General features: G+C 46.5%; 1 protein-coding gene and 1 long non-coding RNA gene across 7 annotated transcripts in view; both read left to right on the forward strand.

Annotated features, from left to right (window-relative positions):
• The window catches only part of PRKCE (protein kinase C epsilon), a 546,248-nt gene that overhangs the window by 277,262 nt on the left and 245,748 nt on the right, over nt 1–23,238 (forward strand). The gene's annotated exons all lie outside the window — the stretch shown is intronic.
• LOC129623010 (uncharacterized) overlaps nt 11,990–23,238 on the forward strand; it is a 32,779-nt gene continuing 21,530 nt past the window's right edge. The window contains exons 1-2 of the long non-coding RNA XR_008700247.1: nt 11,990–12,127; nt 12,629–12,730. This is a non-coding gene — a long non-coding RNA (uncharacterized LOC129623010). The remainder of the gene's footprint in view (nt 12,128–12,628; nt 12,731–23,238) is intronic.

Below are 23,238 nucleotides of genomic sequence, written 5' to 3' on the forward strand. Positions count from 1 at the left end.
GAGAGAGCTGTCCTCTGAAGGGGCTTGTCCAGCCTGTTGGCTTCTTGCTGAAAACTGATATGGTCTGCATGGGGATCCTACTCCTTACCAGACAATGCGGGGCCTCATCAGGATTAAGGCAGGTGGAAGCAGTTCACCAGATACCCCGCTAGGGAGCCTCACCCTTGTCACCACCACCCCACTCCCTGGCTCGTGGGTTACCAGAACAGCACTTCCTCAAATGCTAAGTGCACAAAAGTAACCTGGGCATCGCAGACCAATGCAGATTCTGACTCAGTGGGGTCAGGGCATGACTGCGATTCCGTGTGTCTATTCAGCGGCCAGTCTTGCTGAGGCTGCTATTCAGGGACCCTGTGTGAGAAGTGAGGATCTAGAAGGCATGCTGCTGGGCCTGGATGTCTTTCCCGTTGAGAGCACTGTGCCCAGGCTCTATTTTCCTTCTCACGCTCACAGGTTTCTCAGCACCAGCCAGATGGGAGCAAGCCTGAGGGAGGCTAATGAGGTCCCACCTGGGCAAAGTGGAGGACCTCCCTGAGCGAGCGTTGCTCTGCTTTCCCCGTGAGGAATGAACTATCCTCCAGGGTCAGCAAAACCCTGGAGAGAGGGGAGCAGGCAGGCTGTGGCTCCCTCCTCGTCCTCTGAGCCCTGCGGTCGTCTGTTCAGGCAGCTTTCTACTTAACACTCTGATTTCTGTGTCTAATCGATTGGCTCCTCTTTGTGCCCCGTGAAAATGCATGACTGAGTTTTGACCTTGAAGCCGGCAGGGCTTGCAGGCAGGCTTCTGTCTCTCACTGGCTCTTTGAACTTAGAAAAAGGTGAGGGAAGAAAAACAGCAAACTGCTTTGCCAAAAAATTGTTGTCATTAGTAATGCAACCTCTTTGTGTTAAGTCCTATAATTATTAATAACATAATAACACCACTCCCTTCCACTTGTAGATTATATTATGTTTTCAAGCGTGTTCACTGTCATTATGTTAGTTGATAGTCACACTGCCATTATGAGATGAAAGAAGATTATTGTCCCCAGGAACCTGAGGCTCACAGTGGCTTAGGAGCTTGCCGAAGGTCACGGTAGCAGTGGCTAACAGGACTGGGATGCGCTCACATCTTATTGGAGTGACATTGACAGTTCCATAGACTTGCTGACGCTGTAGGTCATAATTTTGCCTCATACAAAACATTGTGATTCCATGTTAAGGAAGACTGTCAAGGTGTCATCCACCTGTAGCTGGGTGTTAACACTGTTCCTAAAATGATCCTAAAGTGCATAGCTGAGAAGGCTCTGAAGTTTAAAAAGTATTAAAATAGAAACTAGAGCAAATAAAATCAGCAAAAACAAATAAAACCCTAGGGAAATAAGCTAGAAAACATGTTTTAAATTATTCAACCTCTCCTTCCCTTCTCCTTTCTCTCGCTTTCTCTCTCTGTCTTCACACTCACACACGCACACACACGCGCGCGCTTAGCTTTCCTGGCAGGGTTAACCATCCACAGTGAAGCATTTAGAAAAACCACCCAGGTAGGTAGGAGTCAGTCGGTCGTGCAGTGCTTGTTGGAGTCATTCCTGGAATGTCCCCTCTGTATCACCATACCTGTGTCCTTCCTTCAGGCAGGTATTCCAAGCCACTGCCCGTGACAAGGCCAAACACATGGACAACCACAACTTAATTTCCCCCAAACCTTCGTTAGGTCCTTATTCCTCCAGAGTTGCCATGGAGACAGCCTACTGCCTCCTCCCTCAAATAGAAGTGGAATCTCACTTCTGCTTCTGTGCAAGGTAGAAGCGATAGGGCAGCATTTCTGTCAACGACCCTTTCCAGTAAATTCCCCCCACCTGCCTCCACCCAGTCAAGTGCCCATGAATGTGTGAGCGGGGCACCCAAACTCACGCTGAAGGGCACTTGAAAAATAAAACGCCCGAGATTAATCACCTCTAAGTTCCATGTATAGTTAATGATTCTAGGAATGCCACTGCTAAGTTGCTCTTTTTAATAAAATGTAGCCATGCACAACTGGAACCTCCCCACAAAGTAGTCTCTGAAGGCTGTTGTCATCATGGACTGGTTGTTCTGGAGTCTCGGGGGCTGTGTGCTTAGTCCTGGTCTGGGAACAACTGGGAAGTGGGAGGAGGTGGCAGTGAGGAATCTGGAGAGCACGGAAGCAGGGGTCCCAGCGTGTCCTCAGGTCCTAGCACTGCCTTGGGGTTCCGGTCACTGGGCGGGCAGGGACACAGGCTGCTGGGCACGGAGGTGGCTGCAGGTCAGATCTTAACTCTCCCGCTTACCAGCTCAGGGTCTTTGGGGGAGTTTCTTAATATCTCAGAGCCCCAACTTCTTTCTCCTTCCTCAGGAAGGCAGTTATAAGCATCACATGACCCAGTGTGTGTTGAAGAGCCTAGCATAAAGCAGGTGCTCAGTGGATAGTAATTCAGTCCACTCCTCATCACTACCCCAACTAATGAGAATGGGCCAGGGTGGAGGAGCTGAGGAGGAACATCCTAAGGCTGGGCAAGAGCAAAGTCAGTACTTGGGGGTCAGAGCTGTGAGTGTGGACGGGGCAGTGAGCAGATGCTGGACAGAGCCCCGAGCTGCATGCCCAGCACAGCAGCGGGCCATGTGGAGAGTGTAAACTGAAGGCAGCTTATTGAGGGTCACGCTGTGAAGGGAAATGAAGGTTAGGGATGGAGACTAAGGCAAGAAGTGATGTCACAAAATGAAAAAAAACTGAAACTGCTCTTCACAGGTGAAGATTCTCTGGGTTGGAGAGCTGGGCTGACGACTGTAGGCTGCTCACATCTGTGTGCCATGGCTCAGACTTAAGGAAAGGCTTGCATCTTCCACCTCAGTGTCCCAAGAGATATTGACCACTGGCATTTTCAGCCTAAAGGAGTTTTTCTTTATGAATTTCCTTGGACTGGAATCCAAGGAAAATGCTTCTCAATCAACGTGAAGAAGGCATGGGTCATTTTAAAACTGTCACGTGAGTGTATGTTCCTCGGTTCTTTGTCTCCTCACAACAAAGATTTGGAGCGATGGACATTAAAGCCCTCGGCGCATCACAGCTCTTGGGTCTTGGACAAACCGTGCTACAGCTCTTAGGCAAATCAGTGTTACAGCTCTATTTTATTTAGAAGATAGCAGGAGAGTGAGAGAGAAAAGAGCACACGCACGTGGGAGAGAGAGTCCATGAGAGAGCACTTTGGCTCCTCCTTTTATGTTTTTTTCCTCCACCTGGGCCTGCCCTATGCAAATTGGGCTTAGCCAGGAGTGCTGTTTGTTCTGCCTGAAGTCTTCACTCTGGTCCTTGGACCTTCCTTTGACCTTCCTTGTCTTTTAGCCACCGCCATTTTGGACTCCTTTTCCCTATTCTACCTACCTAACAAAACCAAGTAAGCAAAAGCTGCCTTTTCCCCATAAACACCATCTCCAGCCCCCTACTAGTCAACCTTCCCCAACATTTCTCAGACAATAACTGCTTGAGAAAAGGAACTGTAGAGTGGCCGATGCCTGTCCATATGCACCATGTTGTGTGCCAGGAGTGTGGACATCTCTCAGGATGATGGGTCAGCAGATCCCAAATGTGGCCTGAGGGACTGGGACTCTCCGTGTCTAAGAGGCCATGCCCCTGTGCTGCACATGGTCTCATTTCCTCTAAACCCTGGAGACCTGAAGAGAAGTTGCTTTGCAGGAGTATTCTTTGCAAGCTCTGCCTGGAGGCAAAGAATGGATTAATGAGATGACCACTTAGAGCCTCTGTCAGCCTGTTTCCTGAGACTTCAGAAATCCTCCAGGCGGAAGGATGACTGAAACAACGAGGTGCAGTAGTTACAGATGAGAGTGTTGACAGACTGGAGAAAAGTAGAGAATTTCTGGTTTGCCAGGCAGCCAGGAGAGTGCTGCCCGAACCTTTCGGTAACTGAGTTTAAGGGCGTGAGTGTGTGTGGGGGGCTTTCTCTCTGCACCAGACAGAGCTTCTGGGGGAGAGGGAGGTCCACATACTGGTCGTTGTGGTTTACTCGCGCAGTCGCTTAGTTGCGTCCAACTCTTTTGTGACCCCGTGGACTGTAGCCCTCCAGGCTTATTTGTCCATGGGATTTTCCAGGCAAGATACTGGAAGGGATTGCCATTTCCTTCTCCAGGGGATCTTCCTGACCCAGGAATCCTGAACTCTGTGTGTCTTGCATTGCAGGCTAAGCCACCTGGGAAGTCCCACATATTGGTCACAGTATTAGAATAATAGTAGTAACAAAACCTTGCATTTTCCAAAGTACTTTTGTATTGTTGGATATTTACAGTACTCTGAAAGATAGGGAGGGTGTGATCCTGGATCAGAGAGCAGATGACAGGTCAGTGTCCTGCCGGGAGCCATACAACTAGTTCCTGACAGATGGAGGGCCTGTAATCCATGCCTCCTCAGTTTCAGGGCAATGATACTTCCTTCTGAGTGAGCTCCAGGTGGTGGAGGAGAAGGGAGAAATAGGGAAGATGTCACACAGGGCCACCACCCTGGACCTGCTCTGCTTCAGCTGTGTGGGGGAGGGGCTCTGCCTTAGGAGTGTAGACGGTGTCTGGTGGACAGGTGCCACATGCTGCAGGACCCTGGCTTCAAAGGCTGAGTCTAAGCCATTGTAGGGAGAAGGTGTGTGAAGCTCCTGGGAGTAGGGATAATTCAAGAGGCCGAGGGCAGCCTCTCTGGGGCAGAGGCGTTGCGAGCGGCACAGAGTGGCCTCAGAAATGTAGCTTAGAGGAATCTCTTGGCAGAAATCACCACTTGAGCATCCAGGATCCCTTCTTGGCCCCTGGCTTCAGCCAGATAGAACTTGAAGGCTTCTAACACAGAGTAGATTTCAAAGGAAAAGCTTTGAAGGGAAAAGAGTCTGTGAGAGGAAAGGTTTGGAAATGACAGAATAGGGTTTGGAAATGACAGAATAGGCTGACTTCGCTGAGGAATCTGGAAAGGACCCCTACGGACGTCTGCGGTCTGCTTCCCGGAAGCCTTCTGGGGGTCACCAGTCAACCCGTGCCAGAGCCCAGAATGAGTGTCCTGATGAAATTCAAGCCCACATTTCACTGGGCCACACTGGGGATACAGCAGTGACATGATGGCATTGTTGAAATGGACAGGATTGGTGTTTAGGAGCCGCTTACCTCAATGAGACAGCTAGATATGCATCTTCAACATAGTTGTCTTGTCTGCCCCCAGATGCAGGCAGAAGAAGTAAAACAGAGCCTGTGAACACACTGTGTAAGTGAAGTCCAGTCAGAAACCAACAGGGGTGCTGCTGAGATGGAATTCCTTTCATTCAATGAGGCGAAGGTCTTGGCTCCTGCTCCAGACTCAGTAGAATATTGGAGTTCCGGTGTTCCCAGGATAAAGTGATTCTTGTTGAGAGCTGCTTATAGTCTTTGAGGACCAGCCTACTCTCACCAGTCCCAGCTTTCAGGACTTGTGGCTGAAAGACCTACTTCAGCATCAGTATTTTTTTTCTATCTACCTATCCATTTCCTCACTCATTCACCCACTCACTCGACAGCTCAAATGTATTGAGTGAGCACAGCCCGACTTCTAGCGGTATAACCTGCAGGCATTACCCCTGCCATCCAGGTGTTCTGTGTATAGTCAAGGAGAGGAACCAGATGTGTAAAGGTTATAGTGTCATTCAGCATGTATCTCTCATCCATGATGGTTCCAGGACTTTCCTCATAATGCCAGCCAGCCAAAACTTGAGTATCTATCCCTCAAGTCCTAGAAAAACAAGGATTTCTCCCCTTGCCCCACTTTTTGGGGGGGGGGTGCAGAATTTGTGGAGATTTAATTTGCAGCCTACGAACTTAATGGAAGTACTTTTCTTCTTGAGTGGAAACTATTAACAATGCCAAGAGCTGTTAGTGGACGCAGTTTTCTCTGCACGTGTAGCAAAGTGTAATTCACATTCTGGTTCCTGAAATAACTTATTGGTGACTTAAATTACAGATATGCATATTGCATCATGCTCGGTGCTATAAGGACATTAAGGTATTTGCTACATAATGTTAGGGAGATAATACATTCATATGTGAATTCAAAAAATAATGGTGCTAGCCCAGTGGAGGGTAAGTACCCGAGTGCCTAGACTGGCTAATAAGATGAGTGGATGGTAGAGCCTGGAGCTACCTATGGGAACACAGGAGGAAGTGACAAGTTCTGTCTGGACACATGGAGTTGGATATGTCTTGGAGACATTGTAATCAGAGGGCTAGGGGCTCTCTGAATCTGGGGCTGGGAGGAGTGCTCCAGGCTGTAGATCTTGATTTGGGGATTAGCATTTGGAGGATGCAATGCCATGGTGGTCATGGAAGAATGTGTAGAAAGCATCCAACAGAAAGCCAAGGACAGGGACCTGAAGAAACCCCAAATGCATGAAATGGACAGAGGGAGACTGATCAGAGGAGTGAGTGTGAGATGGTAGAATGAGGTGGGGGCTGGTCCCCAAACCAAAGAGCATTTCGAGAACAGAGAGGGTTGTTAACAGTTTTATGTATTCAAGAGTGATCAAAGTGAACAGTGGTTGTTGGATCCTTGGGGAGAACAGTCTCAAGAGGAAGTCAAGGGCAGAGGTCAGAGTGCACTAGAAAAGAGGGTCAGTGGAGGAGTGGAAAGTGCAGGGAGATCCTACTTTCAGGACTGTAAGGGCGGCAGAGAGCATGGGTGAGAGCTTTCACTATCCCCCCAGCCTCAGCCCAAAGGTGGGGGTTGTTATTTTCTGTTTACAGAGGAGACTGAGTTCAAAGAAGTAAAATAACTTGCCCTTTTCTACATTACTATTATAAACAGAAACCGCCCCCCTCCGCCCCAATAAAAGTTATTATTTAAAAATGTTTCCAAAACATTTGCAGGAAAGAAAGTGGCAGGGTAGGGATGCAGATCCTAATATACCTGACTCCAAAATCAAGGTCTTTGCTAGTCAAAGTGGTGGTTCAGGGGCCAGTAACATGGGCATCACCTGGGACCTAGTTAGAAATGCAGATTCTCAGATTGCACCCAGACCAACTCAGACTCTGCATCTTAACAAGATCCAGGTGCTACACATGCACATGTGAGAAGCATCACTAGGGCTTTCTGCTATACCATGTTTAGTAATCTAGGTAAGGAGGATCCATGAAAGCAAGTTGACATAAAAGCAAAGAAATGGGTGGGAGAGACATGCAACTCCCATCTTTCCCTGTAGTGGCACAAGACATCTGCATGTCCTTAGGTGAGCTCAAGCATTCATCTTCACCATGAAGGGTAGCCACTGGCCGGTAAGGCCTTCCATTGAGCCTGGGAGGGGCCTCCTTCACCATAGGATGATAGAGCACATTGGACTCTGGGCAAGCTTTGCTACATTTTTAATTAACAGCCATTTTCTTCGCATAATTCAAATGCAAAGGAAGAAAACATCTTTTCAGTCACTAACATAATTAAGCTGCATAGATTAGCTTGATCTTTGCTGCTTCTCCAAAGCTCTGCAAGGGAAGATAACTCATGTACATGGAGATTTGCTCAGATGTTTTTGCTTCTCGAGGATTCGGTAACTGCCTACCTGTGATGTTTTTTAATTACAGTAACCACCTCTTTGACTACTTGTTTTTGAATGAGTGCTGCCTTCAAGGTTCTCTTTGGTCCCTCCTCATCTGTACCTAAAACAACCAGACCACATGCCAAATGCCAAGAGAATCTAAACCCATGTTTTCTTCTTTCTGTGGGCACACTTTCTTTTTCTCACCTTTGCTTTCTGTTTCTTGAAAGTTATATAGAGTTTTCTTGAGTTGATCATAAAATGAATTAGGCGAATCTTAACCCACATTTTACAAAAATATACAAAATGAAATAGAAAATATCAAAGTGCCTCATGTGTAATAGGGGCAACAATTGTTTGTGAAACTGCTGTTTTCGTTATGTAAATGTGCATATCCCCAGTTTCTGTGCAAAGATGATTTCCATACTGTGAGTTATGGTTGAAAGGTATGAGAGCCACTGATCCATTTCAGTGGTTCCCTATTTAGAGAATCACTGAAACATAGAATGTTTTTTAAATTACCCGTTTCCAGGCCTGTTTCCACCCATTGGTTTCAGGAATCTGTATTTGAAAGCATTTTTAGAAATTGCAACCATCAACAATATTTTAGATCTGCTGGCCTGGTTCAAACTCCCACCCCAAGGAGGATTCCCATTAATATTATTTCTGCAGGTGACTCCCAAACCTCTGGGTGCCAGTACTCTCTCCCTTTTCACACCAATCATATGTATGAGGGTCTCCGTTTGGGAGCACACCTCCCCACAGAATAGCACGCAGCCCAGGCCTTGTGGGACTCGGCTTCTCATAAGAAGCGTCTCCTGGAAGCAGACCCAGAGCCTGCTTGTGCACAGCCTTCACCCTTGCCGGCTCTGGTCACTCCCCTGGAGCTCTACAGAGCACATCTGACAGCCCTTCAGAGACGAAAGAGCAGCTTTTATTTTCTTCTACAGCTTCTTTCTCTCAAACGAAGCGGTTCTAGGGTCTTAAAGCGTCCTTTGTGGGTTATGGTGGCAACTCTGTCCCTCATCCAGCTTTAGTATCTCTGAACTACTCTTTTGTTGAAAGGAGAACACAGTTCACTGAACACAGTGTAAACAGCGCTGTGAGCCAGGAGTTCCACTGCTCTTAGAACCAGTGACATGACCCTGGGCAAGCCATCTCGTCTCTCCAGTCCTGGGTTTCTTGCTTGTCTAGTGAGGCTGCTTGATTAAATGACCCACTTTCTAAAGTTCTGGTTTTAGCCTGCACTGGGAAGAACTGGGAGGAGAGCATGTGGCTCTCAACAACAAATATGATGCTCATTTCACATTGAAGTTGACGAGCCATAATCTGATTAGAAATCTTTTGAGAGTCCGTACAGTCTCTCATTGATGCTGAATGAATTGTGTGTTGCTTTTATTGGCTTGGCATATATGGAAAGGAATGAATACCATGCATTTCTCTCCAGAAGCACCCAGCTCTTGGGGATTATACATGTATACCCAACAGAGAACCCTTTCTTGGGCTTCCTGCCTCAAATTTCTATTTTCCCTTATTATCAGCCCCTGAAAAAGTATCCTTTTGCTAGAATTTGCCATAATGTGCTTTAGACTGAAGAGATTATTGTCTTTCCCTTGCCCCAAAGTTTTGGGCAAAATAATTTAAAGTACCGGAGGAGTTGGGCTGCTTGTCCTTTCAGCCTAGTGAGAGTCTTCATTTTTTTTTTTTTTGTTTGTTTTGTTTTAAAAATAATTATATTAAAAAAAAAAAATGTCCAGCCAGAGCATCTGTTGTTGTTGGCCTCTAAGCACATCTTAGGGATCCATGGCATGAATTTGCAAGAAGGAAGGTTTTAAATATTAATAAGACTGGGAATTGGCTCTTTTGTATGAGCATTTTAGAATTCACTAAAGCACCAGTGAACCCTGAAGAACTTGGCTGCTTGTCATTAGAGAGTGAGGTTCCCAGGGGGCCTTTCTAGGAGCAAGTACTTGCCACCTGAAGAGTGAACAAAGGACAAATGAAAGGCATTTGAGCCTCTTAGGGATGGATATAGACTTTCAAGCCTCCCTGAAGTTTTACCAAACCCATATAATCTTTTCTGAGTTTGCAGATTAGCAAGTGGTGGCTTTGTTTTGATGTGACTCAGTTATGTCTAACCTTGGTCTCAATAGGAAGTGGCAAGAGATATGAGTGGACTACAGAAATCTGCGAGCACCCAGAGGGAATGGCCACCACACCCCACCCGCCATGGTAACTTCTATAGCATCTAAACCCCCTTAAAACAGAATTGTCATCAGCTAGGAAGAAGCAGGGACAATTTCTGAATTTGTCTGAGGGAGCTTATCACTTACAGTGAAGAGGGTAGAATTTGGAAGGCCTAGTTCTGGGACTTATGTGAGAGGACATGGTTATGTTGAGAAGAAGCTCTACGGATGCCAAGGACCAACGTGGGATCAGGTGGTTTTTGTGTTGGTCTTGGCTATCGATACTTATTTTTTCTTTAAAGTTGTCTAGGGTGTAGAGTTCTTAGGACAAGAGAGAGCAATAGATTCCTTTGTATTGAAGAAATTTCCTACTTTAGAAAGGTAAGTCTGGAGGAATATTGTTTTGTTTGGGCAATTTTCACACCGTATCACACTGAGGATTTTTTTAGCCAAATAGAGAATCTTAGATGCTCTATTCTTTTAAAGAAGCATAATATCCAAACACAGTAAAGCCTCATTAAAAACTGTCTGTTATTCATAAATTGACTTAATATTACAGAAAAATTTCACATGCTAGATGTAAAAGGGGTAGGTGGTGCATTTCCTTCTCTATCATGAGTGGAAAGTTTCTGAGGGCTTTAGATTTATCTCTGAATGTCTAGTCTCTAACAGGGCTTTACTCTTAACTTTTTCAAAATTATAACTCATTTATTTTTAGTTAAACTTTGATCTTTGTATCAGTGATTATCAACAACACTTTTGAGGTTAAGTCTCTACTATTCAACTAACATTTTTCAAGGACTGTGGAAGAAAATATGACCAGAATCGAGAAGCACTGAGACTTGTTTAAGGGTCAAGGTCAAGGTAACTGTTATTGTTGATGTTATTAAGGCTTATGCTTGCAAAACTCAGACTTGGATGACAATCATAAAAGACCACGTAGGATTAAAGACCAGCAAAGGGCTCAGACAATAAATGCAATTGGAGGAGGGAAAAATCACATATAAATCATTTTAAGGTTTCTATAGTTCCTTTAAAACCAGATGATTCAAATTCAGCTCAAATCCCTGAAGCTTTCATGGCAATGTATAGTAAACCAATCTGTCCACCAGCTGGAAAGTCACGGCACTTGTAGGGATCATTTTCCATGGACCAGGCTTATTGCCAGCTCGAGTCTTTCGTGGTAGGCAGGGGAAACTGGGGGGAGAGGTGAGCATAGGAGGGTGGCAGGGGCTGAGGTTGACAAGTGGGGAGGAGAGGAGAAGCCAAGACCTCAGAGCCTGGCCACGAGCTCATCTGTGTTTTGCAGACTGTCATACAAAACATCTTGGAGGTTGGAAGTTTTCACAACTCATTTTACAGCTCAAGTTATGTTCCCTTTTCTTGTCAATCATTGTCTTCAAGGGGTTTCCCATTTAAATGAGAATATGGTGGGGGAGGCAGAGCTGAAAAGCTGAACAACAAGGCAAGATGTATGATATGAACACACACACACCCCCACCCCACCCACCAGAGGAAGTACTTCAGAATACATAGTGTTCTGTTTGGATGGTGGAGTTTTGAATAATCTTTCTTTCATTCCGGTTCAATTTGCCAGATTTTCTTTAATAATCTTGTATAGTGTTTATGATGAAAAGAATATTCAAGAGATGTCACAACAGATGAAAACAAACGCCAGGGGAGGTGACATGGACAGTGTGTGGACCAAGGATACTGGGAGGCAGCTGTGCGTGGGACGTGCAGGCTGGGCAGAAAGTGTGGAGGCCAGAGAGCAGAGCTGTTCCAGCGGCATGGAGGTGCCCACCCGGGCAGAACTGCAGGATATGGCAGTGCCCAGAGTGTCACAGTTGGGCTGGACAGACACCCAAAGAGCGTGTCGGAACAGTTAGGCCTGGAGCCAGCCCATTTTGGCTTGATAAGGCAGTTTATGTAAATCAAGGTTGTTACACGGAAACAGCTGGTTTCACTTTAGTTTAATGGAAAACAAGAGGACATCAAGGTGGGGAGACAAGAGGGGAGGTGGGTGGACAGAGAGAGGATGAGTTGGGCTCGTGGGATGAGGCGGTGCAGGCAGGCAGCCTGACCAGGGAGTGAAGGCAGGTGGACAGGTGTCAGCATCAGTTTAGCTGAGAGGACCAGGTTGGGGGCAGGCTGAGCCGGATCCTTCAGGCCTGGCTTGGCCTGAGAGATCCCCTTCCTTTCCAAAGCTCGTGATCTGCACATTACATGGCCATGGAGACCACAGGAAAGTCCGTGTTTGTGAAGGTGTTTGCCTCCGCCCTCCTGTCTCGCTTGATTTGATACTTTTCCACTGAAGTGTGTATGGATGCCCCATTTCTGGCTTAAAATGGGGGGCTCTTCCTCTGGGGAGCCCATGCCTCTCCTTCTGTCCCTGTTTCCTGGGTAAGCCGGCACCCAGGGGTGCTCAGTGAGGTCGGGTTCATGCTTTGGATAATGCTGGGAAAATCTGGGGTGGGCAAGGCCACCAGGAGACACAGGCCATAGAAGAGTAAGGAGGCAGCTCAAGAGAACGTAGGCTGTTGTCAGGAGCCACCTTTCTTTTTCCAAATCCAGGCCTTCTGAGACTAGTGTGGGGAGAAAAGCCCACAGTAAACAGCCTGTAGACATTTGTCTCAGTATGCGTGGGGGCCTTCTGACAAAGGAAAGCAGAGGAAATAAATGAGAGAACTTCTCCAAAAGAGGTAAACAAACACATGTGTGGAGTTCTCACTGCTCAGGCGAGCATAAGTGCTCCCAGTAGATGTGGAAAGGAGGCGAAGGGAGGACCCTGTGCAGTGGAAGAGGAAGGACTCAGACTCAGGACCTGGCTCTGTGCATCCTGACCCTGCTGGGTGCCAGGTGACCTCGGGCTGGCCGGTGCATCTCCTGTGTCTTTGTTTCCAGGTGCAGGCACAGTGGACCCAGCCAGTGCAGATACAACGCTGCCATGTTAATCTCCTGCAGCCCTGAGGCTGCCAGGACAAGAACTAGTAGTTCCCCTGGAAGGTAAGGACGCAGCTTTCCTCTTCAGTGGTCAAGCAGGACAGCGCAACTCACAGTCAAGGTTCCCTTTGACAAGAGAAAAACTTTGCTCCTGAGATTTCATGGAGGAGAGTGAAGCGACATTAGCTTGAGGCTAAACATTTAGAAGATGAGTATACACTAAGGCCTCAGCTTGAGACTTTCTAACTGTTTAATAATTAACCAAAGAGGGGAATGTAAAATGGTGCAGCTGTTTTGGAAAACATTCTCAAATGATTATACGTAGAGTCACCATGTGACCCAGCAGTTCCACTCCTAGGTATAATCCCAAGAGAAACGAGAATATACATTCACATAAAAACTTCTAATGTTTACAGTAACATTCTTCATAATAGTAAGAAAAGAAAAGAAAAACAACAGATTACTTAAATGTTCCAACAAGTGAGTAGAGAAATAAAATGTGAAATAGTCACCCAAGGGAATATTATGGAGCTGTAAAAAGGAATGAAGTATTGATACACACAACACCATGGATGAACCTTGAAAATAGTGTGTGTAAATAAAAGAAACCAGACGCAGAAGACCATATGTTACATGATTTTGCTCACATGGAATGTCCTGAGTAAGGAGGTCTATAGATACAGAAAGCAGACTGGTGGTTGCCTGGGCTAGAGGTGGGGAATGGGAGGGTTAAGGGGGAAATTGCCATGGTAGTCCTAGTGGACAGAACCCCTGGACCCATTGTGAGCAGCTGCATTCAGTTACCTCTGTGTGCTGATCAAATATCATCACTTTTCACACACCTCATTCTATAAAAAAGGAGGAGTTACAGACCACCACCAGGCTACAGCCCTTCTGTGAGACCTTTGAGGGGAGATCTAGGGTTGTCTTCATTCTGATATCTTCTCCTGGAGTGATGTCCACTGGCTTACAGAAAGCACCCGACATGTATTTATTGCCTGGGGAATGAGTTAATTTGCATATATAATAAATGGAGCAGTTAACTGATGTCTGTATTGTTTTGATATTTGGTTTGGTAGTTGGCATAGAATTATCATAAAATATTTATCCATCTATGCCCTTACATGGAGGAAATGACTAAGATTCAAATGAGATTAGAGGTGGGCAGGTGCTCTGAGATCTTTAAAAGAAACTCTTTCTACATCGGGGACTTCTTCCTCTTTGGGACTTGATTTTCTTCAGGGTACCCCATGGTGTGAATGCGGTTGCTAATGAGCTGATGTTCCTTTGGGAGGTCAAACTGAAGATCTGGGGTGGAGATGGCATGAGTGTCTCTCTGTTGACATCAGTTTGAGGTTGTGTCTGATCCTGGGGGATTGCTGTGGCCTGAATAATAAAAATCCATGGAATTGCTTCAGGACACAGACCAGTTACGACCTACTGCAAAGCTGCTGTCCCTGAGGAACCCTCGCAGCAGTGTGAATTGCTTTTCCTGTACTTTGCATTGTCCAGCTTTCAGGCTGGAGGTGAGTAGACTGGGCAATAAGAGAAAGAGTCTCATCTGTCAGTTCCCTTGCCCTGCAGCTTCTCTGCACCTGCTTACTGCTTTGTGTTGTTTGATATATTGACCTCTCTCTCTACCCAGTATAGCTCCTTCCTAGGGTAGCTGTATTAATATACTGGCCCCATGGAATGGCAAAAATTCCTCCAGACATACAGTTTTCTCATCTGATGTTCACAACAGCCCAGAGATAAGCAGGGCAAGTACAATTATCTCTCTTTTATGGCTGAGGCTTGTGAAGCACTTTATTTATTTATTTTTCCTGTTCTTGAGTTGGTTAGTGGTAGAACCGCTCACCAGCCCATATATCTAGGTCTGAAATTACCATATGCTCTCTGATCCTGGATTCTTATTTCCGTCCCTCAGAGCATCTGGTAGAGCTCAAGCTCCATAAAAACCTGTCAAATCATGATTTTAAGAATCCCTGTTAGCTTTCCTATTATATTTAGTGTGATTCAGTGGAAAAGAGCTGGGTCCCCAAATTCTTTGTATTGGCTGAGCTACTAGCTGACCATGAACCTTTCTGAAGCCAAGGCCCCTCAGACCCTTAAGGGGCATAGCATCTAGAGAGGAAAATAGGATGCTTCAGCCCCCCACCCCCAAGGGGTTAACTGCCCTCCCTGTACCTCATTTTTAATTGCCCCTCTTATGTCTGGACACCCTGCCACCAACCCCCTTCTCATCAACCATCTTCGTTAAACCCCTTCCTCCTGGTCTGCCCTCACCCCAAGCCCATGTGGCTGGTCTCTGCCTGACAGCTGGCTGCCCAGGGTGACTCCAGCTCATATCCGTGCTTCCCACCAGGCCACAGCCGCTCTTTAATAGAGACATGCAGGCTGATCCTCCTGCTTATGTCGCTAAGCAGCTGACTTTTGGTTGCCTGGAGATTATCATGGAGCCAAGACCGCACAGTGGAAATGTGTGTCTCATTCTGCGCTAGGATGTTCTTGGGCACCTAAGAAACACCAATCGTTTCTTTTGCAACTCTGATTTTACATTAAATCTCTGGAACTTTAGGCTACATCCTTCACATGTTAGTTAAGAAAATAATAAGCACACAAAAGATCATGTTCTGATATCCCGGGTTTATAGGGATTGGCAATTCTTTAGGATGCTAGAGGTGGGAAAGTACCACACACCTTCTGTAAAGCAGGATAAAGAGAAGGAACATACCTTGAGCCTTTGTGCTTATAATAGAGGGGTGGGGGGGACAGTGTTTTTGAACTTTCCCCTTTATTTGTATGGGGAGCAATAATTGGAAGAGTAGGCCTTGCTGAGAGGAGACCATTTCAGAAAGTCCCTGGGGGAGAGACTTTGGCACTAAAGTTTTTTTAGGAAACGCAGAGATTATAGGTGCCTGGATCCCTGGACTGATGGTATGACACAGTTTACCTCTTCTTGAGTTTTTTTTCAGTGTTCAGATTCAGAGATAGGAGTGCTGGATGAATTGGGAGGATTTAACGTGTAGTGTTACTCTTGCCTGGGGTCACACAGAGTCGGACACTAGTGAAGTGATTTAGCAGCAGCAGCAGCAACCTGTAGTGTGTGCACGTGCCCAGAAAAGTGGCCAGGAGGAGCCACTGAGAGCCCTCCACCCCACCCCGGGCTTACAGCATGGCGTCTCTGGAGGTCTGGGGAGAAGATGCCATGGGGGACCAGGGGTCGGTAGGATCTATGACTCTGGCCTGCAATTAGTCATTTTTGACACTGTCCTTGGAGGTAGAGCAGCTGAAGCCCAGAGCCGCCTCCAGCTTTGTTTTGCTTTGAGCTGCATTGGGCCTTCATTGCTCCTGTGGCTTTTCTGTAGTTGTGACGAGCAGGGGCTACTCGTTGGTTGTGGTGCTCAGGCTTCTCACTGCAGTGGCTTCTCCTGTTGTGGAGCATGGGCTCCAGGCCTCATGGGCTTCAGTAGTTGTGGCACAAGGGCTTGGTTGCTCCTCGGCATGTGGAATCTTCCCAGACCAGGGATGGAACCCGTGTCTCCTGCATTGGCAGATGGATTCTTTACCACTGAGCCACCAGGGAAGCCCCCTCATCCAGTTTTCATCAGCCAGCCAAGTGTGTTCTTCACCAGTGTGTATTCCCAGCCCCATTTCAGAATCAGTGGTAGATATACGAGCACAAGACACATGCTTTCCGCTCCCAGACCAGTTGAGAAGACATGTGAAATACCCTGTGATGGTGTACAGTTAAGCACTGACTTTTGTAGCATAGACTTTATGAGGTAGGAACACAGAGCAGGGAGCTCAACCTCAGGATTTGAGGGGCTCAGGAGGCTCCATGAGACATGGGAGCTGGCCACGAAGGATGCATTTGTATGATCAGAGGGAAGTGAGGGAGGAAATTCCAGGCAGGAGGAACCTGGTAAGCAAAGGTACAGTGGATGGAGTGAGCTTGGAATGAGGTAGGAATGTGTGGGAACTAGCTCACCTGAGCTGAATGTTCTCAGGGCAGTGGGAAGGGAGTTATTGGAAGCATCAAGAAGAGTAGCATGGATAAATTAATATGTAAACATGAGTTTGCTACGTCCTGGCTCCTTGGAGATGTTGAGGGGGGTGTGAACATTCCCTCCACAAGCCTTGATTCCCGATAAACAAAGGGACCCAACCCACTGGACCCCATTCTCCTTTCTCTCCTGGGACTTAAGTCTATAGAAACTTCCATGGAGCCTCTCCTTGTAGGTGGAAAAAGGCAGTGGAGTTGACTTTCATGCCTGGCCATTTAGTTGGTAAGTAATTGGTTTCTTGATCATTGTAGCAAAAGGAAAACAAATGTACGTCTGTTTGGGGAGAGCTAAAGCAAATATGTCCACTGCCAGAAGAAAGAAATCCTCATGCCAAATCTGAGGCTTTCTTCACCAGACCAATTGTTTTTGAATAGGAAGGACTGAAAGCAAGGGAGACATTAAGGAAACCGTGATTGCTGGGGTCAGTTGGAAGGAAGCATTCTTCCCTGTAATGGGTGTTCTATGGAGACAGAATGGCAGAGAGGCTGGGAGTGCAGCCTCCCACCCAGATTGGACTGGGCTGTGCCACTTCCCAGCATCAGGGGACCTTGGGCTGGTTGTTTAACTCACTAGGGAAAAATGCTAGTACTCACCGCAACCCCCTTCACAGAGTAGTTGTAATACAGGGTTGAACACACATACGGAGGGTTTGGAAGTGTGCTTGACAAATAGTATGCGCTCAAGTAAATGTTAGTTAGAAATGCCATTTTATTACTGACCTCAAACACAGCACTGAGAAAAGTGGGTGTTTCATCCTGTATCAGTTGCAGCAAAGAGTTCCACAGAAAGTGATTGATGGGAGATGGGAGGCTGAATGCAGAGTATGGACTGAGGGCAGACGTGGTGGACTGAGGGCAGACGTGGTGGACAGCATAGGCCAGGGACCAAAGCCAGGCCTGGCCTGGGCTGTGCATAAACCAGCAGAGCCCTGGATGCCTCAGCCAGCTGGGGTGTAGACAGCTGTGAGCACAGAGGATAAGGGACCGACCTGAGGGCCATGGCTGAGCTCAGCCAGGGCTGAGCAGCCAGAGTTCTTGGGTTGCCCAGTAAACAGAAACTGAGAATACTGAAGAAGACCAAGACAGATAATGCTGGGCAGGGGTGTCTCGGGTGTGCAACCTTGCCTCAAGGGTAAGCTTGCTAAAATCCTGAAAGAGAAAGGACCATCTGGAGCCTGATATAAGGCAACTAGGACCTCAGGGCTATTCTTTAAGATGTCCAGTTTCTCATTTTTGAGACCTCTGACTTATACTGAAGGGTGGGGTTTTTATCCTTTCTTGTAGACAAATTGTCCTGCTAACTTATTTCACCTGACCTTGTTAAGCATGGGGCCTCCCCTGTAGCTCAATTGGTAAAGAATCTGCCTGCAATGCAGGAGACCTGGGTTCGATTCCTGGGGTGTAGACACCCCAGGAAGATGCCCTGGAAAAGGAAAGGGCAACCCACTCTAGTATTCTTGCCTGGAGAATCCCATGGACAGAGGAGCCTGGCAGGCAGACAGAATGATGGGGTAGACATTCTTGACCCCCAAGTAGGGGTACCCTGAGAGTGGGGTTCAGTGGGGAGGGTAGTCAAGGCTAATTTAAGTGAGTAGGATCAGATTCGGAGAATTCAGTGGGAGGAATATTAGGTACCTCATTGCTATCCACTTTGGGTTGGAAATTTCTAGAAGAGCATTTTACCAGTTTCTCCTACATTCCAGGGGCTTCCCCGATGACTGAGTGGGTAAAGAATCTGCCTGCAATGCAAGAGACACAGGAGATGTGGGTTCAACCCCTGGGTTGGGAAGATCCTTGGAGAAGAAAATGGCAACCCACTCTGGTATTCTTGCTTGAAAAAATCCCATGGACAAAGGAGCCTGGCAGGCCATAGTCCAAAGAGTTGCAGAGAGTCAGACACAACTGGGCATGCCTACACCCCAAGAATCTAGGGACTTGAATCTCACAGACTGGTACAGCATAAATAACTCAGAAATTTTGAGAAATGTCAGGGTTGACAGGCATGAATTTTCAGTCAACTGCTCAGCAAGCAGCCGACTAAGTTGCTGGGGCTTGCAATGATATGCATGGGAACTCGGCTCATTTTGAATTCTCCTTTCTCCAGAGCCCTGGCCAAGGATGTGTGGGGAAGAAGTGTTCCTCCTTGTTTCAGGGCAACTGATGTACATAACCACTTTCTTCAAAGCCTGACACACATTTCTATTGCATATTAGGTCAGGAAGGAGTTAGTGAATTCAACGAGTTAAATGAGTGCCTACATCCTAAGGAGCGTGTGTGTGTCATGATGATGGTCATGGGAGCTGCGGTGATGTTGGCAGTAGTGGTGGTAGTGGCAGGAGTGATCATGATGGTGGTGGCAGTGGGGATGACGGTGGTAGTGATGGTGAGGGCAGTAATATGGTGGTGATGGTGGTCATGCTGGTGGTAGGAGTTATGATGATGAAGGTGGTAATAATGATAGCGATGATGATGGTGCTGCTACGGCAATGCTGGGGATGGTGATAGTCATGCTGGCGGTAATGCTTACGACAGCAGTCGTTGGAGTGGCGGAGACAGTCTTGGGGATGAAGAGGTGGAAACCTTGTATTACATAGTTACGGCAGATTAGATAGCTCTTTTGACCAGGTAATTTTGCTTGAGCCTAAAGCAAAACTGTGAGGTAGGCAGAGCAGTTATTGTACCAGTTGAAAGACATGGGCTGGGATTCAGAGAGTTTTTTTAAAGTCAGGGTTGTTTTGTCTGTTTTACGTCACTATGTCTCTTTCCAATGAGTCTCAATGAGTAGCATCGACAGTTACAGACAGAAGTGTTAAGGAAGGGTTTCTGTGGGCCAGAGCCACTAGAAAGGGTTACTGGAAACAGAATTTGAACTTAGAAGTTTCAGCTGAAAAGTAGGACACAGGAGAGTCATAGGTGTTATAAAGTTTATATGTGCACATGTGAGTGTATACATCCAAGAAAAAGGAGATTAGAGAGTAAAGATATAATTGGTGAGCTAACAAATCTTGTTGGATTTCTCTGGGATTGGAACCTGGAGAAGAGAAGGAAGTTAATATTCATTGACTGCTGTTCAATGTGCCAGGCCCCAAGCTTTTAATCTGTCTTTTCAAAAATGTGTTCTTTTATATATATTATTTAAATTTAATCCTCATGTGAAGCAGATATTGCTTTCATTTTACACATTGAAAACTGATGGGTAAACGAAATAAATACTTTCCCCAGTGCCACCAAGAAAAGCCACATGAATTCAGACCTCTCTGACCCAAGGATCCTAACTTTCTACATGGTGTGTAGCTGCTGGTCCAAAGGTATGTTACTGATTCTACAGTCCAGACTGAGAGACATTGGAGAAGGGGTTTCATTTCCAGAACCTCGAATCAGCAGGAGGTCACTTGATTTTCACAGATGCTGATATTCTTTCCTGTGTTGGATTTGAATATTTATATGTTTACCTATTTAATATCTTCTCATTAAATAGGTAAACATATAACTGCCAACTGTTGGTGTAGGCTGAGGAAGAATACAGCTTTATTTTTCTTTAGCTCTGGAACGACTTCTGTATAGTGACTCTGGAAAGTCTTTGATCCAAGGCTTCATTCAGATGTGCAACTTCCATGATATCTATTGCCCGTTACATGTCCTGAAGGAGGAGGATGGATGGATGAGCTGAAAGATCTCAGTGGATGTGGAGACTTACCTTTGAGCCAGGACCTGTCTAGCTTTTCTGTGTTCTCTGGGGACACTAAAGTCATACCCCAGCACCACACCCCTTGACTTCTAGGGTATCCTCTCTTCTCCTCTCCAGGCTCTGGTTTCTAGAGGAGCTTGTCCTATACTGTGATCCCTGGGAGGAGACGGCTTAGCCCTAGTGCCCTCTGCAAATTTAACTCAGGGTGTGTAATCGTGGATTACATGTCAGACTCATAGCAATAATGCATTACTTTTGAATGTAACCTTTTACTTTTCTGTACATGTTCATTGTTCCATTTTAGTCCTTCCACAACCTCGTGTATAAAAGTGATGTAGATATTTTTAGCACATGATCCTGACCCCAAGAGAGGTGAAGCACCTTCCCTAGAATGACAAGAGCTGAGGGCAGGGTTTTCTCAGGCCCACTCCATGCTTTTTCCTGCCACCCACTGACAGTGCTGATGAGCTTTTATTTTTCCTAGAAAGGCCTGCAACCCATGCATAGAATTATAGAGGATTATTCTGCATATTATTATTCGGACAGAGCCCTCGGTGCACTTGGGACCTGCGGCCGGCCTCCTCTAAGCCTGGTTTAGAGGCAGTCGAGGAGACCTGTCTGTGAGATCCTGGCCCCATCTGTCTGAGCCAGGCTTCTTCATGCTCGTTGTGGGCGGAGCAGCCCTTTCTAACGTGTTGCCGTTTAGTTCAGAATTGTGCGTTCTTGCTGCTTCCCCTTTTAGAAGGGCTGGATTTAGCCCTGGCATGCCAAATACAAACCCTCACTTCATCTCCAGAGCTCTTTCCGTCCACCCCTCCTCGGGCAGGCTATTTACAGACTTGTCATCCCACCACGCGGGTCAATCCACCAGTGAAATGAAAGGAAGGAGAGGCCCTGAGCCAACAAATTCGGGCAGATGAGACTTATATAACACGTGCTAAAAATATGCAGCTAATTGGAATGGAAAAGTGAAAAATGAGTCGTGCCTGAGTCTGAGACACCAAAGAATGATGGGGAAGCAGTTTCTCCCAGCGGAAGATGCACATATAGAAACCTTTTTACTCTGTGCATACGTACTCTCCTTGCGTTTTTTCAACCATGTTCAATTCCCACTCATACCCCCATGGAACTAAATTCGGGTAGGTGATACCAAGACTAAGGGAGCATCAAGCCAAAAAAAAAAGAAAAGATGCAGAGAGCTTCTGCCCCTGCAGAGCAGAAGGAGGTGGTGTCTGGGGGTGTGGCCAGATGTTAAGATGGTAAGTAGAGCTCCCACTTCTGACTGCTTCTAAAACCAAACAGAAGACTCATCTTATCAAACGGTTCTTTCTGCCCTGAAAATTGTTTAGCATTAGTGATTTTTCTAGAACTGAAGAAAATACTGCTTTCTTCCAGCTCCATCCTCATCTGCCTCCCCCTACCCTCCAGATCCTCTCTCTGTCAATTATCTCCTCTCTTTCTCTTGCATTGTTTATTGCTTTTTCTCTTGGCTTCTTCCCCTCTACCTACAATATGCTCTGTTCTCCCTTATCATGCCTTATTGTGTGTGTGACTGGGGCTTCTCTGGTTGCTCAGCTGGTAAAGAATCCACCTGCAATGCAGGAAACCTCAGTTTGATTCCTGGGTTGGGAAGATCCCCTGGAGAAGGGAAAGGCTACCTACTCCAGTATTCTGGCCTGGAGAATTCCATGGACTGTTCAGTCCATGGGATTGCAAAGAGTTGGGCATGACTGAGCAACCTTCACTTTCACTTTCATTATGTGTGTGATTAGTGATTAGGCTGTGCATTTCATATAGAGCACAAGCACCCTGAGGGAAGGGTCTTGGTCTAACTCATGCCTGGGTTTGGGTAAACTCTGGGAGTTGGTGATGGACAGGGAGGTCTGGCATGCTACGGTTCATGGGGTCACAAGGAGTCGGACACGACTGAGCAACTGAACTGAGTTCTAAGTCTGGTCCAAAGTGAGCACCAAGTAATTTGTTGAGTAAATCAGTCATTCAGTGGATCAATAAATGGGCAAACCAAAGGAGAAATGTTATGGTTTCTGAAAAGTACCATGTGAAAGATACGAACCCTGCTCTTCCTATTCTGGTCTGGTAATGGTCTCTTTGGCAGTCAGACTGCACTTCTCTGCAGCTCATCAGTCACCTCATGACTGTTCTGTGTGACACTCCACAGTGAGGACATGAGGACTCTAAAGATAGCTGAGTAAGATGTAGTGTTTGGAGAGCACATGGTTGATAAAAGATTTGCAGGTGACCTGGTACTGCTCATCAGTTTTAAAATGAGGGAATGGAGGCTTAGCGAGTTCAGAAAATTTGGCCAAAAGAACACAGTTTGTGAGTGGCAGATCCAGGCCAGTGCCTGCTGGCTCTTGTTGGATGCTCAATAAATCTTACAAATAAGCATAGAGTTAGTCTTTAGAACCTGATTTCAGCTCCTTCCCCAGACACCACCATGCCCCTTACTGGGGAGAACGGGAACGTTCATTGAACCGTATGGCCAGCGGCCTCCCCGATACACAGGCAGATCCAGGTAAAGCTCTTGTTGCCCACCTTCCAATCTGAATGCCTGTCTTCTCTCTGCAGAGGGCACACCAGTTACTCTGTAATTAACTCTGCTGCCTTGTCATTGGGAGCCAATCACCATCACTCACGTAATTTATTCCACCTAGAATCTACTTCATCTATCTTTGGTTGATTCAAAAATTTGTGCCTGCCTAGGTCTGAGTCATGTTGAGAGGGCAATCCCATAGACTCCCATTGTTGGGGTGTCCTGGGCAGCCCTGCTTTCTTCATCCTATGGCTTGGGATTCA

Source organism: Bubalus kerabau, chromosome 11, assembly GCF_029407905.1.
Source record: "Bubalus kerabau isolate K-KA32 ecotype Philippines breed swamp buffalo chromosome 11, PCC_UOA_SB_1v2, whole genome shotgun sequence".
Lineage (NCBI taxonomy): Eukaryota > Metazoa > Chordata > Mammalia > Artiodactyla > Bovidae > Bubalus > Bubalus kerabau.